Below are 16,987 nucleotides of genomic sequence, written 5' to 3' on the forward strand. Positions count from 1 at the left end.
AAGTTTGAAAACTCAGGAAGGGAGAGAAAATGCTTTTTAAAAAGTGGTAAATCTGAAGAGACTGGAAAGAAATGTCAGAATTCAACAGGCACGTGGAGGTAGATGGAAAGGCATTACAAATTGGGGAAAAGCTTGTTCAGTGGCAAGGAGGCATGATGTGTTCATGGTATTACTGCAAATTGTATTTTAAAACTTCATTCCTGTTTGTTACTAGTATATAGAAGTATAATTGGTTTTTGTATATTGACCTTGTATTCAGCAACCTAGCTAAATTTACTTATTTCTAATAGCTTGCTTGTAGATTCTTTTGGATATTCTGCACATACGATCATCTAAATAATTTCCGTTCTATTTCTCCTTTCCAATCATAATACATTTTATTTATTTTTCTTACGTTATAGCACTAGCACAGGCCAGTACATTGTTGAATAGAAACGATAAGTATATTTCTCTATTTAATATTATGTTAGCTTTCTTTCCAGGCTGGGCATGGTGGCTCACACCTGTAATCCCAGCACTTTGGGAGTCCAAGACAAGAAGATTGCTTGAGCCCAGGAGTTCGAGACCAGCCTGAGCAACAACAGCAACAAAATTAGCCAGGCATAGTGGTGCACATCTGTAGTCCCAGCTACTTGGGATGCTGAGGTAAGAGAATTGCTTGAGCTCAGGAGGTTGAAGCTGCAGTGAGCTATGATCCCACCATTGCACTCCAGCTTGGGGAAAGAGCAAGACTCTGCCTCCCCCGTGCACGCCCCCCACCCCTGCCCCCACCAAAAAAATTGTTTGTGGATCCCTGTTACCAGAATAAGGACATTCCCTCATATTCCTAGTGTGATGTGAGTTTTTATCATAAAAGGGAGTAATATTTTGTCATGTCCATTTTCTGCATTGGTTGAAATGATCATTTTGTTTTTCTCTTCATTCTTTTAATAGATAATTGTCTGAATTTTGGTGTTACCCAATGTTTCATTCCTGAAATAAATTCTACTTAGTCATGATATATCATGATGTATGTGTATGTGTATATAAGATCAGATTTCTTCCTTAGTAAGCAGAAGACTGATGAAGTGCCCAACGTTGTGTTCTAAGAACTTAGAGCAAAAAGAAATTACCCAAGTCTCAAGGAGAGATGTAATAATACATGGAAATGAAGTACTCTTGGGAGGCAAGGCCAAGAGTAATGCAGGAGCAAAAGGCTCAGAGGAAGAGTAAATCTAGTATTTGCAGGGACCTGGTGTAGAGGGCTCCTGATAGGATAAAATAAAAATATTTGAAATGAAAGGTATAGTTACCCTGCCAGAGACTTTGAATGCTGTCTAAGACTGCAGGAGTTTGGATATGATGATGGACATATTAGTTCACTGTATATTTGTGAGGAGCAAATGACCAATTTGAAGACTATTTTAGGAAGAGTTATCAGATAGAATAGATGATTCAAAGATTATTTAGTCATTTCTGGCTTGAGAAACTGAAAGACTGATTCTTGGGAGTAGGGCTTTGGGCGAGTCTGTAAGAAGAGTTCTTAAGGAGACCTAAAAAGGTTATTTCTGTTCTTGGTGTCTGAAACTGTTCTGGTATTTTGCCAAATACTACAGATGGTAGAATTCTTAATTCAAGCTGACATGGTTATATTTTTAAAAATTAAGGTGCAATTAGTCTTTCAAGATCAGAAGATATTTTGTTAGTAACATAGTTCAGTCTGTTCCAGGCTGTAAAGTCAGTTATTTCAGTAATATAATTTCTAAGATCTATAAAAAATGAAAATATTTTATTTTCTTACATAACTTTCTTTGAGAGCATTGAACAGTCAAGAAACTTGTATGTTTTCCAGTCCCCATTCCGCTTCAAGTTACATAGTGTCTAGCCTTTTCAGCTCTAGAAATTCCACATTATTATGTAATATCCTGCTTTATGGTTCTTAGTGGTATATGGTATAGATCAACTCAAAATTTTAAATTTTCATCATATGAATTTTTGTGTAGAGATTTCAAGATGAGTTGACCTGAGGACAAAAAGAACTACAAAGAAATTTTACTGTTTTCCTGTTGGTATATATTGTTCAATAAAACAATATATTGGTATATATCATTCAATAAAATAATTATGTATTACAAATTAAATTTTCAACCTAAAAATCAGATTGTTCCAGGAAGATGGAATAGACAGATGTACCTTTCCTTATTTATCCCATACATCTGAAACCTTGTATATTATAAACAACCATAAGACTCTGGTGATTCCTTCCTTCCTTCCTTCCTTCCTTCCTTCCTTCCTTCCTTCCTTCCGTCAAATCCCGTCCGTCCGTCCGTCCTTCCTTCCCTTCCTTCCTTCCTTCCTTCCTTCCTTCCTTCCTTCCTTCCTTCCTTCCTTCCTTCCAGACAGGGTCTTGTTCTGTTCCCAGGATGGAATGCAATGATGTGATCACGGCTTACTGCAGTCTTGACCTCCTGGGCCCAAGTGATCCTCCTACCCCAGCCTCCAAAATAGCTGGGACCACAGTCCTGTACCATGCATCAATCACTGTGCCTGGCTATTTTTTTTGCAGGGATGGGTTTCCATATGTTTCCCAGGCTCCAACTCCTGGGCTCAAGTGATCCTTCCACCTTGGCCTCCCAAAGTGCTGGGATACAGGTGTGAGCCACCATGCTTGGCCGGTGGTGATTCTTTTTACCTCATATATCCCAGACTTGGAGCTGAAGAAGGTAGAAACCCAGAAACACCGACAGAGACCCACCAAAAAAAGAAGCTCTAAGAAAAGTCTCTACCCAAAGGACCAGGAATTTGGCAGTCTAGGAAGACAGAAAACTTTAGACAGCCACTCTACTTTAGTCAGACAACCAGATAAAGCTGCACCCATGACTATGCACACCAGCAAAAGCCAAGTGGGAAGTCTAAACTTCCACCCTTATTAGGATGTAAAGAAGGCTCATAAAACCCCTGCTGGGTCGTGTCAGAGGCCAAGAGCTAGGTTATTCATCCACACTGGCTGGCAGTGAGCACCTGCCCCATCTCAGCAATAATAGTGGGGACCATGTGCAGAAGGGGCTTCCATCCCCACCCAGTAGGAAGAAGGCATAGTTTTCCATTTCTGCTAGGTTGGTGTAATGTGGGCCTAGTGCAGAGTAAGACCATTTGCCCCTGCCCAGCAGTAATCAGACCACATTCCAGCCCCACAGTGTTGCTGGAACTAAATAGGGAGCAGGACTAAGGCACGCTCGTACCTCCCAACCACAGTTATATCAGTGCAGGCCTAGTGAGCTGCCAGAAATCTCACCCACACGAAGTAAAATGGAGACCCTTAATATCGTGTGGTATCCAGAGATGTCAAATGAGGAACCTGAACTTCTAGTCCACCTGGTCAAATAAGATTCAGAGTTTTATCACATAATACCAAAAATGGTCAAGTTTCAACAAAAAGTCACGTCAAGAGCCAGGAAGATCACTTGAATGAAAAATGACAATCAGTAGACACTAACAAGTTAATGATAGACATGTTAGAATTATGTGACAAAGATTGTTAAGTAGCCATCATAAACGTTTCAATGAGCAATTATGAAAATGTTTGAAATAAAAAGACTCTAAGCAAAGAAGTGAGATAAAGAAAAAATGGAAATTTTAGGCTGGGCGCGGTGGCTCATGCCTGTAATCCCAGCACTTTGGGAGGCCGAGGCGGGCAGATCATGAGGTCAGGAGTTCAAGACCAGCCTGGCCAATATGGTGAAACTCTGTCTCTACTAAAAATGCAAAAATTAGCCGGGTGTGGTGGTGGGCATCTGTAGTCCCAGCTACTTGGGAGGCTGATGCAGAAGAATCGCTTGAACCCAGGAGGTGGAGGCTGCAGTGAGCCAAGATCATGCCATTGCACTCCGGCCTGGGCAACAGAGTGAGACTCTGTCTCAAAAAAAAAAAAAAAAAAAGGAAATTTTAGAACTAAAATACAGTAACCAAAAATTTAAAAACTCACCTCATAGGCACAACAGCAGAACTGAGAGAACAGAGGAAAGGATCAGTGGATTTAAAGATATAATAGAATTTACTCAGTCTTAAATACAGAGAGAAAACAGACTGGAAGAAAAGCAGAGACTCAGGAAATCTGTAGAACTGTAATAAAAGATCTAACAATATAATCAGTTCAGGAGAGAGAGAAGAAAGTGGGCCTGGAAAATATTTGAAGTATTAATGGCTGAAAATTCACAAGTTTAGCAATAAGTGTGAACCTATACATTCAACAAGCTGACCAGACCCCCAGAAGCATGAAACCGAGGAATCCACACCAAAATACATCACAGTTCAACTTCGGAAAACTAAAAATCTGGAGACTAGAGAGAAAAATCACACCTTACCTATAGGGATAAAAATCAAATGAAAACAGATTTTTCACCAGAAACCACAGAGGCACAATGTTTTTCAAGTATTGAAATAAAAGAATTTTTAACCCAGGGAAATGACATCGGCAGAATAGGAAGCCCTAGTCTCTTGTTCTCCCACGGAGACATCAACTAAACATCAAATTACAAACCAAATTGCTTTTGTGAGAATTGCAGACACTATTTAAGAGGTTGTAGCACCCCAAGTGAGTGCAGAGAAGAGACACATCAGAGTGGTAGAAAATGTTTGACATTTCACCCACCCGAGCCACTCCCACTGCCTCGCATGGCAAGGTGTGATGAGGAAAACAACACTCAGCCCTCAGGTTTTCCCTCAGGAGGGAAGAAGAGTGGGCTGTGCATCCAATGTTTTAGCTTTTCATGGTGCTTTCCAAGGGCATGGTTTCTGTCTCATGAGACTCAGAGTACTGACTGGAATTAGTAGTTTGGATGCTAGATTGGGGGCTGCTGAGGACAAAGGTGAGCACTGGAGCTTGTTACATCACCAGACAGACTAATACTGCAAACAGTCAGAGGAACAAGAGGTTGCAATCTCTAAAGAAGAAGCAGGCGAAAACCTTGCTCTATGCACAAGCCCAGAGAAAGTAGCATCCCCAGAAAAAGTTTGAGACAATCCCAGAATCTTTAAGTTAGGCTAAATGATGACGATCTTCTTTTATACAAAGCCAATCCTCAAAGACTCCTGGAGGGGACTGTTTTTTCAAATGGCCAAATCTCAACAAAAGATCACAAAGCTATAAAGAAAGAGTGAAACATGTCCTAATAAAAGAAACTAACCTCCAGAAACCAACCCTAAAGAAATGGAGATCTGGCCAGGTGAGGTGGCTCATGCCTATAATCCCGGCACTTTGGAAGGCCAAGGCAGGGGGATCACTTGAGGTCAGGAGTTTGAGACCAGCCTAGCCAACATGGTGAAAACCATCTCTACTAAAAATACACAAAGTATTCATGTATAGTGGCGTGCATCTGTAGTCCCAGTTAGATGGGAGGCTGAGGCACGAGAATCCCTTGAACCTGGGAAGTGGAGGTTGCAGTGAGCTAAGATCGCATCACTGCACTGTAGCCTGGGTAACAGAGACTCTTGTCTCAAAAAGATGCTAAAGAGAATTCTTTAAATAAAAAGTAATAACAACATGAAACTATGAAAATATAAAGCTCTGATAAAGGTAAATACATAGATACAGAATCCCTTAGTATTGTAATGTTGGAACATAAACCATTTTTAAGCGTGCTGTAAAATTTGAAAGAAAAAAGCAAAGCTAGGTTGGGTGCAGTGACTCACACCTATAATCCCAACACGTTCGGAGGCTGAGGCAGGTGGATCACTTGAGGTCAGGAGTTTGAGACCAGCCTGATCAACATGGTGAAACCCCGTATCTACTAAAAATACAAAAATTATCTGAGCATAGTGGCGGGTGCCTGTAATCCCAGCTACTTGGATGAGTTAGGAGAATTGCTTGAACTTGGGAGGCAGAGGTTGCGGTGAGCTGAAATTGTACCACTGCACTCTAGCCTGGACAACAAGCGAGACTGTCTAAAAAAAAAAAAAAAAAAAAGCGGGGGGAGGGATGGACCAAAGCTGGGCATGGTGACATATGCCTGTAATCCTAGCACTTTGGGAGGCTGAGGTGGGAGGATCACTTGAGGCCAGGAGTTCGATACTAGTCTGGCCAACATAGGTAGATCCTGTCTCTACGAAACATTTTAAAATATTAAAAACTGATTGCTATACCTTTTTGGTAGATTAGCCCTTTATCATTATGTAATTTTCCTCTCTCAATTTTCTTTGTCTACAAAGTCCACATTATTTAATATTAATACAGTGGGCCACTTTAGTGCCTTTGATATTGAACTCATGGGATTCTGGATGACCAGGGTCATTGTCCAATATCAAAAGAAAATTCAAGAGCAGTCCCTTACTGGCAAGGTACTTCCTGATTTCATGGACAAAAGCATCAGTGGAACCAGTCCAGAAAAAGTTTCTCATTGTCCAGGCCTTTTGGTCGTGTGCCCAAGAACGGAAAGTTCGTACTTAACCTTTTTCCTCCAAGGCTTGGAGGTCAGCAGCGTTATACATAACAGCAGTTCTGACTACTTTTGCACAAAACAGTAAAGATACTCTATTCCTTCCTGCCTTTATTTTTTGTAAAGACAGCATCTTGCCATGTTGCCCAGGCTGCCCTGGAACTTGCGGTCTCAAGTGATCCTGCAACTTCAGCTTCCCAGGGTGCTGGGATTACAGGCATGAGCCACCGTACCCAGCCTGGCTTTTACCTTTCCTACAGCTGTCGAATTTGGCAATATTTCAGGTTTGCCAAGAAAATAACATCCATCTGCTTCCAAGATTTAAAATGTTGCTGGCGTGTCCTTACTTGTTCTACCTGACCTTGTGAATTAACAAGCTTTCAAACAATCCTTTACATTTGCTTTTAGTGGTACAGAGGAGGCAAAATACATTTTCCTTGGCCGTCTGTGTTCGTGGCTGAGACCCTTGAGACAAAAGACAGATTAACAAGAGCAAAACATACAAGTTTGTTTAATGTAAGTTTTACATGACACAGCAGCCTACATAAGGAAAAGAAGTCCCAAAGAAACAGTTGTGTATTTTTATGCTAACTTTGATGAAGTCACAGAGAAATATAAATGGACAAAGAGGATATGATCTAATGGTAATACACTGGGGGCAACTTAGCAAGGCCTGTTTGTTCAGAGTTTTGTCTGTGACTATGTGTCTTCAGCAATAAAGATGTTACTTTCCTCCAGGTACAGGGAGGGCAAATCTCACATGAGAATCTTACGACCTGCTTCAGGGGAAGTTTAGTAAATTCGTACTAGGTTTTACAACCTGCTTTGTGGGAGATGTGTGGAAAAGTCCTTCCTGTTTCTGCTGTTTTCTCAAATGATGAGGTGCCATATTTTGGCAGTGTGTGTCCTGAACTCCATCAATACATATGGGGAGGGAACAAAATTAGATGTGTTCTACCCAATCTGCCTTCTTTTCTTCTTTACTGTATGCTTTGAAGGCTGCAAAATTTCCTCTCAACATTCCCTTTACCTAAATCTTTTCTAAAAAGTTTCTAGTCTTTTAAAAAATGTCTAGCTTAATTACATTGTCAAAGAATATGGTCTCGTGTGATACCAATTCTTTGAAATGTGTTGAGGCTACTTTACAGACTAGTATGAGATCTTTTCGTGAATAAATATATGCTTTTACATGTGTTTTCTTCAGTTTTGGGATGGACTAGCCTACATGTCCATTCATTAATATAAAACTAATTTTGCTTTTCATATATTTCATATCTATAGTGACCTTTTTGTCAGCTTTTCTATTAGTTATTGAGAAGGTAGGTTAAAAACTCTGAGGCCAGGGTGGTGTCTGAGGCCTATAATCCCAGCATTTTGGGAGGCCAAGGCAGGAGGATTGCTTGAGACCAGCCTGGGCAACAGAGTAAGATCCCATCCCTACAAAAAAGAAAGGAAACAAAACTAAAACTGACTCCCTGCTGTGGTGGATTTCTCAGAACTCTTGGTTCTGCCCATGTTTGCTTTACGTATTTTGTATCTTAGTTATTAAATACATAAAAGTTTAAAATATTTTCTTTCCTGATAAATTAATGCCTTTTTTTTTTTTAAAGACAGTCACGCTCTTGTTGCCCAGGCTGGAGTGCGGTGGCCTGATACCAGCTCACTGCAATCTCCGCTTCTCGGGTTCAAGTGATTCTCCTGCCTCAGCCTCCCGAGTAGCTGGGACTACAGGTGCCCGCCACCACACCTGGGTAATTTCGTATTTTAGTAGAGACGGGGTTTCACCATGTTGGCAGACTCGTCTCGAATTCCTGACCTCAGGTGATTGACCCGCCTCGGCCTCCCAAAGTGCTAGAATATTATAGGCGTGAGCCACTGTGCCTAGCTAAATTAATCCTTTTATCATTATGTAATTACCTTCTCTACCTGTAGCAATATTTTTTACCTTAAAGTTTTTGTTTGATCTAAATGTAGCTACATAAACTTTCTATGTTTAGTATTTGCCTGTTTTATCTTTTTCCACCTTTGACTTTCAACCTTTGTTTATCCTCATGTTTTAATAGCTAGATTTTTACAAATCTATTCTGACAGTTTTTTTTGTTTGTTTTTTTGTTTTTTTGAGACAGAGTTTCACTCCTGTTGTCCAGTCTGGAATGAAATGACACAATCCCAGCCCACTGCAACCTTTGCCTGCCTCTCTGCTTCAAGCAGTTCTCCTGCCTCAGCCTCCCGAGTACCTGGGATTACAGGCATGCTCCACCATGCCCGACCAATTTTGTATTTTTCGTAGAGAAGGGGTTTCTCTATGTTGGTCAGGCTCATCCTGAACTCCCGACCTCAGGTGATCCGCCCGCCTCAGCCTCCCAAAGTGCTGGGATCACAGGCGTGAGCCACCACACCTGGCCTTTTCTTTTCATTCGAAAGCTCATTCCGTGTGCCTATGTAGTGATTATTGATAGACTTGGATTTATTGCTGTCATTTTCTTGTTTACTGTTTGTTTCCAGTTTTCTGATTTTCTCTCTTCCACCCCAACCTCTTTCCCTACTTTTTGAAATTGCACACTCTATGTTGTGGAGGTTGATGAAGGACCATTTCTCTACCAGAACAACTGTGATGAATATGTTTAGGAGGTTTCCATGTTACAGTGTTCTTGTGATTCTGGAGACAACTTGTTCAAGCCATACGTCTTAGTGCAGCAGTAGATTTTTTAGTTAATAATGTTTGGGGCTATCTGGGTTACCTTAGGTTGACTATATGAATAGTTAAGTTTTTCGTATTTTTCAGTATTTTGAAATAGTTCAGACAGTTGTGAAAGAAAAAGGTATTAAAGACAGTAAAACAGATTTTATTAAGTATTGCAGTGGAGGAAAGCAGCTTCAGTAAAGCTGAGCTCAACTCTGATTACAGCAAAGCCAGCCTGGGATTTATAAAGCGTACAAGCACAGTGAGGGGTCAGTGGGTGAAAAATGTCTAAAAGCAGACATCAGGGGTATGGGGATTGTCGCTAAAGGCAGGTCAAGGACTTAAGACTTCAAGGTGGCAGATGAGAAATTTGGCTAACTATTGAGGATTGGCTCTCTAGCAGGATTCTAGGGACTTGCAGGCCCAGGACAAGGGCTGGTTAAAAAGAGGGGCTTAGAGGCCTAAAGTTTGGGTAAGGAGAGTGTCTTTGTCACAGTGAAAGAAGCAGAGGAAATTAGCAGCTACCTTTAGAAAACTAAGTGTTACCATATAAGGTACTACGTTGATCTGCACTTCTCCAAGTTCCAAAGTGGCAGATCCATTTGAAATTACCCAAACATAGGCCACACATTTAACTGATGGAGATTTTGTCTACATTCTGTACATTGATAATTCTGAAGCACTCCGAGCAGTGCCTGACAGTGAGTGAGTTGGGGGACGGGGTGTGGTAGTGACTCCTGAGAGGCCCGCAACACGTGCGGCACTGTGCAGCCTCATCTCTTCATTATTCCTTGGTAAGGAGGACCTCTGGGTTCCATGCTTTCAGAGGACAGTGAGGCTTAGCCAAGGCCACCTCCCCTCCCCATGGGGTGGATGCCCACAGACTCCAAAGAGAGACTCCTTTTCTTTTCTTTTTGTTTTTGTTTTGAGACAGAGTCTTGCTCTGTCGCCCAGGCTAGAGTGTAATGGCACGAGCTCAGCTCAGTGCAACTTCTGCCTTCCGGATTCAAGCGATTCTCCTGCCTCAGCCTCCAGAGTAGCTGGGATTACAGGCGCACATCACCGTGCCCAGCTAATCTTTTGCTTGTCTGTTTTGAGACAGAGTTTCACTCTTGTTGCCCAGGCTGGAGTGCAATGCACAATCTCAGCTCAGTGCAACCTCCACCTCCCGGGTTCAAGCAATTCTGCCTGTCTCCCAAGTAGCTGGGAGTACAGGCATGCGTCACCATGCCCGGCCTTTTTTTTCTTTTTCTTTTTTTTTTTTTTTTTAAAGCATATTTAGTGAAAACAAGGTTTTTCCATTTTGGTCAGGCTGGTCTCGAACTCCTGACCTCAGGTGATCCACCACCTACCAAAGTGCTGGGATTACAGGCGTGAGCCACCACACCTGGCCAGACAGCGGGGTAAGGGGCCGCCTGGGAACCCCGCGTCCCGCCTGGACACACCGATGACCTGCAGCGGCCACACAGTGGGCCACCGCTGCTGGCCACTGGCACAGCCTTGCCCTCTGGGCCCCCGTGCCTGCGCACTCCCACGGCCTGTTCGTGCTGCAGCCCCGCTGCCTTGTGGGAAATGTAGTCCGGCGCTCCGGGCGCGGCTGCGTCGGTCGCCACTGCTCCCGCTCCTGCGCTCCTGCTGGGAGAGGGTGAGTGCGGGGCCGGTGGCGGGGGTGCGCGCCAGCCTGAGTCTCGGAGGCCCCCGCAGGAGGAGCTCCGCACTGCGGGGCGAGGCCCCTGCCTCCTGAGGGCGGAGGGGCGGGCCCGCCGCAGATGGGCCGGGGGCGCGGCCTCCAGCTCCCGGTGCGCTCCTTCTTCCCCAGGAGCTGGCGGTAGGAGCACACGGGCAGCCGACCTCCAGCGCGGTCCTGGTCAGGCGCCGAGGAGGAATCACAGCCCGGGAGCAGCGGGGATGGGGGCTCGAACAAGGGCCACACCAGCCACCACGGGTCAGGGAGGGGCCCAAGGTTCCAGGAGTCGCTCAGAGCCGGGTTCCTCCTTGGCTTTCCCCAGCCGCGGGCAGTTTTGTCCTGGGACAGGGCAGATGCTGCGAACGTGGAGCGAACCTGCCCCGCAGACATCCTGGGGATTCTGGGCGAGAGGCCGGGTCTCCCTGCGCAGCATCTGCCCTTTGTGTAAACCGTGTCTGGGGACCCGCCCTCTGGTGCTCATTTGGAGGGCGCTGGCGTGGGTTCACCTCCCATCTCTCAGTAAGAATTGGGAGGCCAACGTGGTGCAGGTTTCTACCTCGGAATCTTTTTTTTCCCTTAAGCCATTTCACTGTAGCGCAACTAGAAAATTCAGATTAAAACAATCATTCAAAATATATATCAATCTGCATGGCAGCGTGAATATGTGTATAAGCATAGAAACACTTTGCACTTTGTTTTTAAACAAATGTGAATATTAGTAACTTGTTCACCATCTATCTTTTAAAATTGAGTCATGAGATGCGTTTGGTAAGGGGTTTGAAGTGCACAAATCTTAAGCCTCATAGTTTTTTACTGGCCTAAACATCCAATGAAGATAGAGAATACACCTGAAAAAAAAGCATTTCAATATGTTGACGCCATCTACTTATACCAGGTTTTAGATACGTCGTCGTTTTAATGAGTGTGAGGGAAAGTATGGATCCTCGTATTTAATCCTCTCCTTAGGTTTTTGTGTTAGGGTTTTTTTTTTTTTTTTCCCCCCAGTATTATAAACAATATAGGCCATCTGGCTACATACATCTTTGCATTTTGTCTTATTCTATAAATCTCTTAAAGTGCTGAGATCTGGCCACTGCACTCCAGCCTGTGTGACAGAGCAAGACTCCGTCTCAAAAAAAAAAAAAATCTCTTAAAGTGAAATTTCTAGGTCAAGGGTACAGTAAGGCTTTTGATACTTCCTGTCTTATTCCCTCCAGAAAAGTTCCAGTTTATATAAACACTTGCAGTGTAAGAGTGCGAGATTTACCCACACCAACTGTGAATGTTAGTATTCTCTTGAACTTCTGAGAGGTGCAAAAGATAGGATTGTTTACATTTGCCTTTTGAACACTAATGAATATTTTCATGCAGTTTGCATTTTGTATTTTAATGTTGTGTCTCATACATAAATAAGCTTCTTTCCTGACTATGCAGAAATGTCACAGGTTCGTATGGTCAGACATGAAAACCTTTTCTTCACGTTTGGGTGTTTGACATCATTGGCAGAGAAGCTGTCTGTCCCACGAGATCACAAAAATGTTTGTAGTTTCTCTTAGTACTTTCATGTTTTGTGTACATTTACTTTTTTTTTCAAATGGTAAGCCTTTGTTACAATTTACTTAGTAATTTTTTTCTTTGGTGATATGAAATGTCACTTATTTCATATCTTGAATGAAATATATACACACACACACACACACACATACACATACATGTGTATTTGAACCATTTAGGTTGGTAGAATTTTAATTTGTTCCATTGATCCTTTCCCTGTTTGGCTATAACATCCATTATGGCAGAGAGTTTATCTGTTTTATTGACAGCTGTATCCACCTCTACCCCATGCAATGGTGCCTGGTATGCAGTAGGTGGTCAACAGTATATCTGGTGAATAAGTCAGTAATACTGTGTTCCAATTCTTGTAGCTTTGTGAATACTGGCGGGCATGTTGTCTCTCATCAGTATTCTTTTTTAAAAAAAATCTTTTTTTTTTTTTTTTTTTTTTTTTTTTTTTTTTGAGACAGAGTCTCGCTTAGTCGCCCAGGCTGGAGTGCAGTGGCGCGATCTCGGCTCACTGCAAGCTCCGCCTCCCGGGTTCACGCCATTCTCCTGCCTCAGCCTCCCGAGTAGCTGGGACTACAGGCGCCCGCCGCCTCGCCCGGCTAATTTTTTTGCATTTTTAGTAGAGACGGGGTTTCACCGTGTTAGCCAGGATGGTCTCGATCTCCTGACCTCGTGATCCGCCCGCCTCGGCCTCCCAAAGTGCTGGGATTACAGGCGTGAGCCACCGCGCCCGGCCTTAAAAAAAATCTTAGCTGTTGTAACGCACAACTTAAATATTTTTTCCATAATTAATGAACCTTTTTTTTTTTTTTTTTTGAGATGGAGTCTTGCTCTGTCACCCAGGCTGGAGTGCAGTGGTGTGATCTCAACACTGCAACCTCTACCTCCCCAGTTCAAGTGATTCTCCTGCCTCAGCCTCCTGAGTAGTTGGGATTACAGGCGCCCACCACCACTCCCTAATTTTTGTATTTTTAGTAGAGACAGGGTTTTGCCATGTTGGCCAGGCTGGTCTCGAACTCCTGGCCTCTAGTGATCCACCTTGGCCTCCCAAAGTGCTGGGATTACAGGCGTGAGCCACTGCGCTTGGCCCATATTAACTTTAAAATATTGTTACTTAGGCATAACTTGGTTGGGAATGTGTTAAGTTTATGAATTAAAGAAATGACATCCTGTATATTGAGACATCTTGTGCAAGAACATGTCATGTCTCTTCTGTTGTTCATCTTTATATAGCTAAATAGGCATAATGAAGTCAACTTAATACGTGAAAATCATTTTCTTTATGTAGCTACTATTCAGGTCTTATTTAGTTTATTTATAGGTATTTTCGTTGCTGTTGGAGGAGTCTTGTTTCTCATGGCTTCTTTCCCTTCCCTCAGCTCTGCCTCCTCTGGTTTTGTCCCTCCCCAAGGAAGAAACACAGGAAGGAAGGAGAAGGCAATGGCTGCTTGGCTTCTGCCTTTGGGAGCTGGGGTGAGCTCATTTTTCTCTCTCGAACCTCCCCCTTGCTCCTGCACTGCGTGTGGGCCTCACTGCTGAGCCGGGTTATTGAAATGGCAGAATGCTGGATATTTTTCACAAAGCCCCTCTGTGTTCCTGACCTCTGTTCCCAGCTGCCACTGATTCAGCTGGATACCCTGGCCTGCTGTGTTTTTGGTGCTGTTCAAGGGTCAGAAAGGGAAAAAAATTATATGCAAGCTGGTCCTGGTGCTTAGGGCTTATGGGCTCTCAGGGATCATAAAAGAGGGCACATCTGCATGGGATACAGTCATAATTGCACCTGAATATGGTAATAAGAACAAGTGTCGTTAGGGACCCACATGATCAGTATTCCAAGCTTGAGTGAAGGGGAGGATCAGGGTGGTGGCCAGGAGAAGTAGGTAGTGTTCGCCCATCTCAGGGGCTGGGAAGGGATAACTGGAGAGGATTTGCTGTAATGGAGTCAGTGTGTCCAGAGTTTAAATCCCGACTCTACCATTTCATAGCTACAGTGTCTTGGCAAGAGGCTTGACTTTCCTGAAACATTATTTCCTCATGGTCATAATAGGAGTTACAGCATTAACTAAGTGTCTGCCATACAGATGCAATTGTTAAGAATTTCACATGGCTCATTTCATTTAATAATAATAGCTACTTCATAGGTCTCTTGAAAGTTCAAATAAAATAATGAAAGTAAAAAATGCCTGGCATGGTTCCTGGAGTGTTGAAGTTATTCAGCAAGTTGTAGGCATTCTTAGTATCATCCCAGCCAAGAGCCTGGTGTATAGACTTTTAGAGGTGGAATGAAGGGGACAGTGACTGATAGTGAGACATGCTTGGCTGGAGTAGAAGAAATCGGATTAAAACTTTAGGACCAAGTGTCAGGAAGGAGGAGTGTGTGTGTTTGGCGGGGTGGTGGCCATGGGGTTGGAGGTCAGTCTGAGGAATTTTGATAAGGGAGTTGGCACGATCAAAGCTTTTCTAGGAAAAAGTAGTGTCCATCAGATGAAGGGAAGCATGGAGCTGGGATGGTAGGTGACGATTCTAGGCTTGTCTGAAAAAGAAAATAAGGCATCAGAAGACTTGACCCTAACTTCTTTCTTTTAAAGGTTAAACTAACTTAGCCTTGTTGTCTGGAATATTGAAGACTTACGGCATTTTCTCTTTTCATAAAATTATATATTAGGGCTCGTTGATTTATTAGGATCACTTGTTTATTTATTAGAGACCAGTTTAAAGAAAGCTTCGTGGAGGCTAGTATAAACTGTTGTGATTTCCATTTGTACTACTTTCTTCAGTGTTATCACACTCAGTTATAAAACGCAAAATAACTTTTAAAATGGGGGTATTGGAGAAAGGGAGTTTCTGGAAGAGGGAAAGGTTGAAAGGGGAAGCATTCAGAAGATTTTGGTTGATGACAGTTGTGGTTTGGTTGTCAGTAACCTAATTTTAATTTGTGTAGTCAAAATAGTGTTAATTTTTAAATCAGCTTTTTCTGAGGCACAGCTTAATAAAATAACCCATTTTAAGCATTGAGTTTTGACAAATTTATGCACCAACATAGCCACCCCCTCAGTCAAGGTACAGAACGTTTGCATCACCCCCAGACAGTGTCCTCATGCCACTTCTAGTCCACGTCCCCCACCCCAGGAAGTCCCTGGGTTGAGTTCTGTCTGTATAGTCTTGCCCTTTCTAGAACTTCATGTAAATGAAATCAAACAGTATATATGCTTTTGTGCCTGACGTTTTTTGCTCAGCATAGTGTTTTTCAGGTCTATCCATGATATTGTGTGTAGTGATAGTTTGTTCCTTTTTATATCTTAAGTAGCACACAGTTGAATATACCACCTTTTGTTCATTCACTTGTGAACAGACATGTTCAACTTGTTTCCTGTTTTTAGCTATTAGGAATAAAACTGCTCTGAACATTCATGTATGAGTCTGTTTGTGGATATATACTTTCATTTCTCTTGGGTAAATACCTAGGAGTGAAATTGCTAGGTGAAGTGTACATTTGACTTGGTAACAAACAGCTAAACTATTTTCCAAAGTATATGTACCATTGTACATTTCCTCCTACGGTATTTGAGAATTCCAGTTGCTCCACATGCTCTTCCATACTTGGTGTATCTGTTTCCAAGAGCTGCTGTAATAAAGTACCACAAATTGAGTGGCTCAAAACAGTAGAAATGTATTGTCTCACAGTTTTGGAGGCCAGAAGTCAGAAATGAAGGCATTTGCAGGGCCGTGTTCTCTGAAACTCGGGGGGGATCCTTCCTTGCCTCTTCCTGGCTTCTGGCTTCTGGTGGGTCGCTGGAACTCTTTGGTGTTCCTTGGTGCATGGCTGCGTCACTCTCATCCCTATCTCCTTTGTCACCTGATGTTATCCTTATGGGTTGATGTCTTCAAATAGCCATTTTTCTTACAAGGATAGGGGCCCACCCTACTCTATTATGACCTCATCTTAATAGTTAAATTTGAGACAACCCTGTTTTCAGATAAGGTCATATTGCAAGGTACTAGAAGTTGGGACTTCAACATATCTCTTTTGGGGGACACAGTTCATAACATTAGGTATTATAAGCTTTTTAAATTTTAGTTATTTTCAAGGGTGGAAAATGGTATCTTGTGTGTGGGTGTGTGTATGTGTTTTTTTTAACTTTTATTATGAAATAATTTCAGACTTTAAAAGGCTTTCAGACTTTAAAAGCACGGTGGCTCACACCTGTAATCCCAGCACTTTGGGAGGCCGCGGCAGGTCAATCATTTGAGGTCAGGAGTTCAAGACCAACCTGGCCAACATGGTGAAACCCCGTCTCTACTAAAAATACAAAAAAATGAGCCAGGTGTGGTGGCACACACCTGTAATCCCAGCTACTCAGGAGGCTGAGGTGGGAGAATCATTGGAACCCAGGAGGCAGAGGTTGCAGTGAGCTGAGATCACTCCACTGCACTCCAGCCGGGGAGACAGAGTGAGACTCCATCTAAAACAACAGCAACAACAAATGCTGCAAAAATAAAACAATTTCTGGATAGTCTTCATCTGAATTAACACTTTGCCATTTTTCTCTTCCTGTACACACACACGTTTATGTAATATATTTCTGAACCACTGGAGAATACATTACAGACATGCCCATTTCACTCTTCAGTGTCTGTGTG

General features: G+C 42.8%; 1 protein-coding gene across 6 annotated transcripts in view; it reads left to right on the forward strand.

Moving 5' to 3' along the window:
• The first annotated feature begins 628 nt into the window (after nt 1-628).
• The window catches only part of ZFP2 (ZFP2 zinc finger protein), a 46,589-nt gene continuing 30,230 nt past the window's right edge, over nt 629-16,987 (forward strand). For 3 of the 6 annotated variants that reach the window (XM_021940053.2, XM_017960206.2, XM_017960205.2), the window contains exon 1: nt 13,726-13,819. The gene's annotated coding sequence lies outside the window, so the exon portion shown is untranslated. Of the gene's footprint in view, nt 646-10,722; nt 10,742-13,725; nt 13,820-16,987 lie in introns of those variants that run through there. The other 3 variants (XM_031666677.1, XM_031666676.1, XM_017960210.3) reach the window with 3 other exon arrangements.

The sequence above is a fragment of the Papio anubis genome, chromosome 5 (assembly GCF_008728515.1).
Source record: "Papio anubis isolate 15944 chromosome 5, Panubis1.0, whole genome shotgun sequence".
NCBI classification, from domain to species: Eukaryota; Metazoa; Chordata; class Mammalia; order Primates; family Cercopithecidae; genus Papio; species Papio anubis.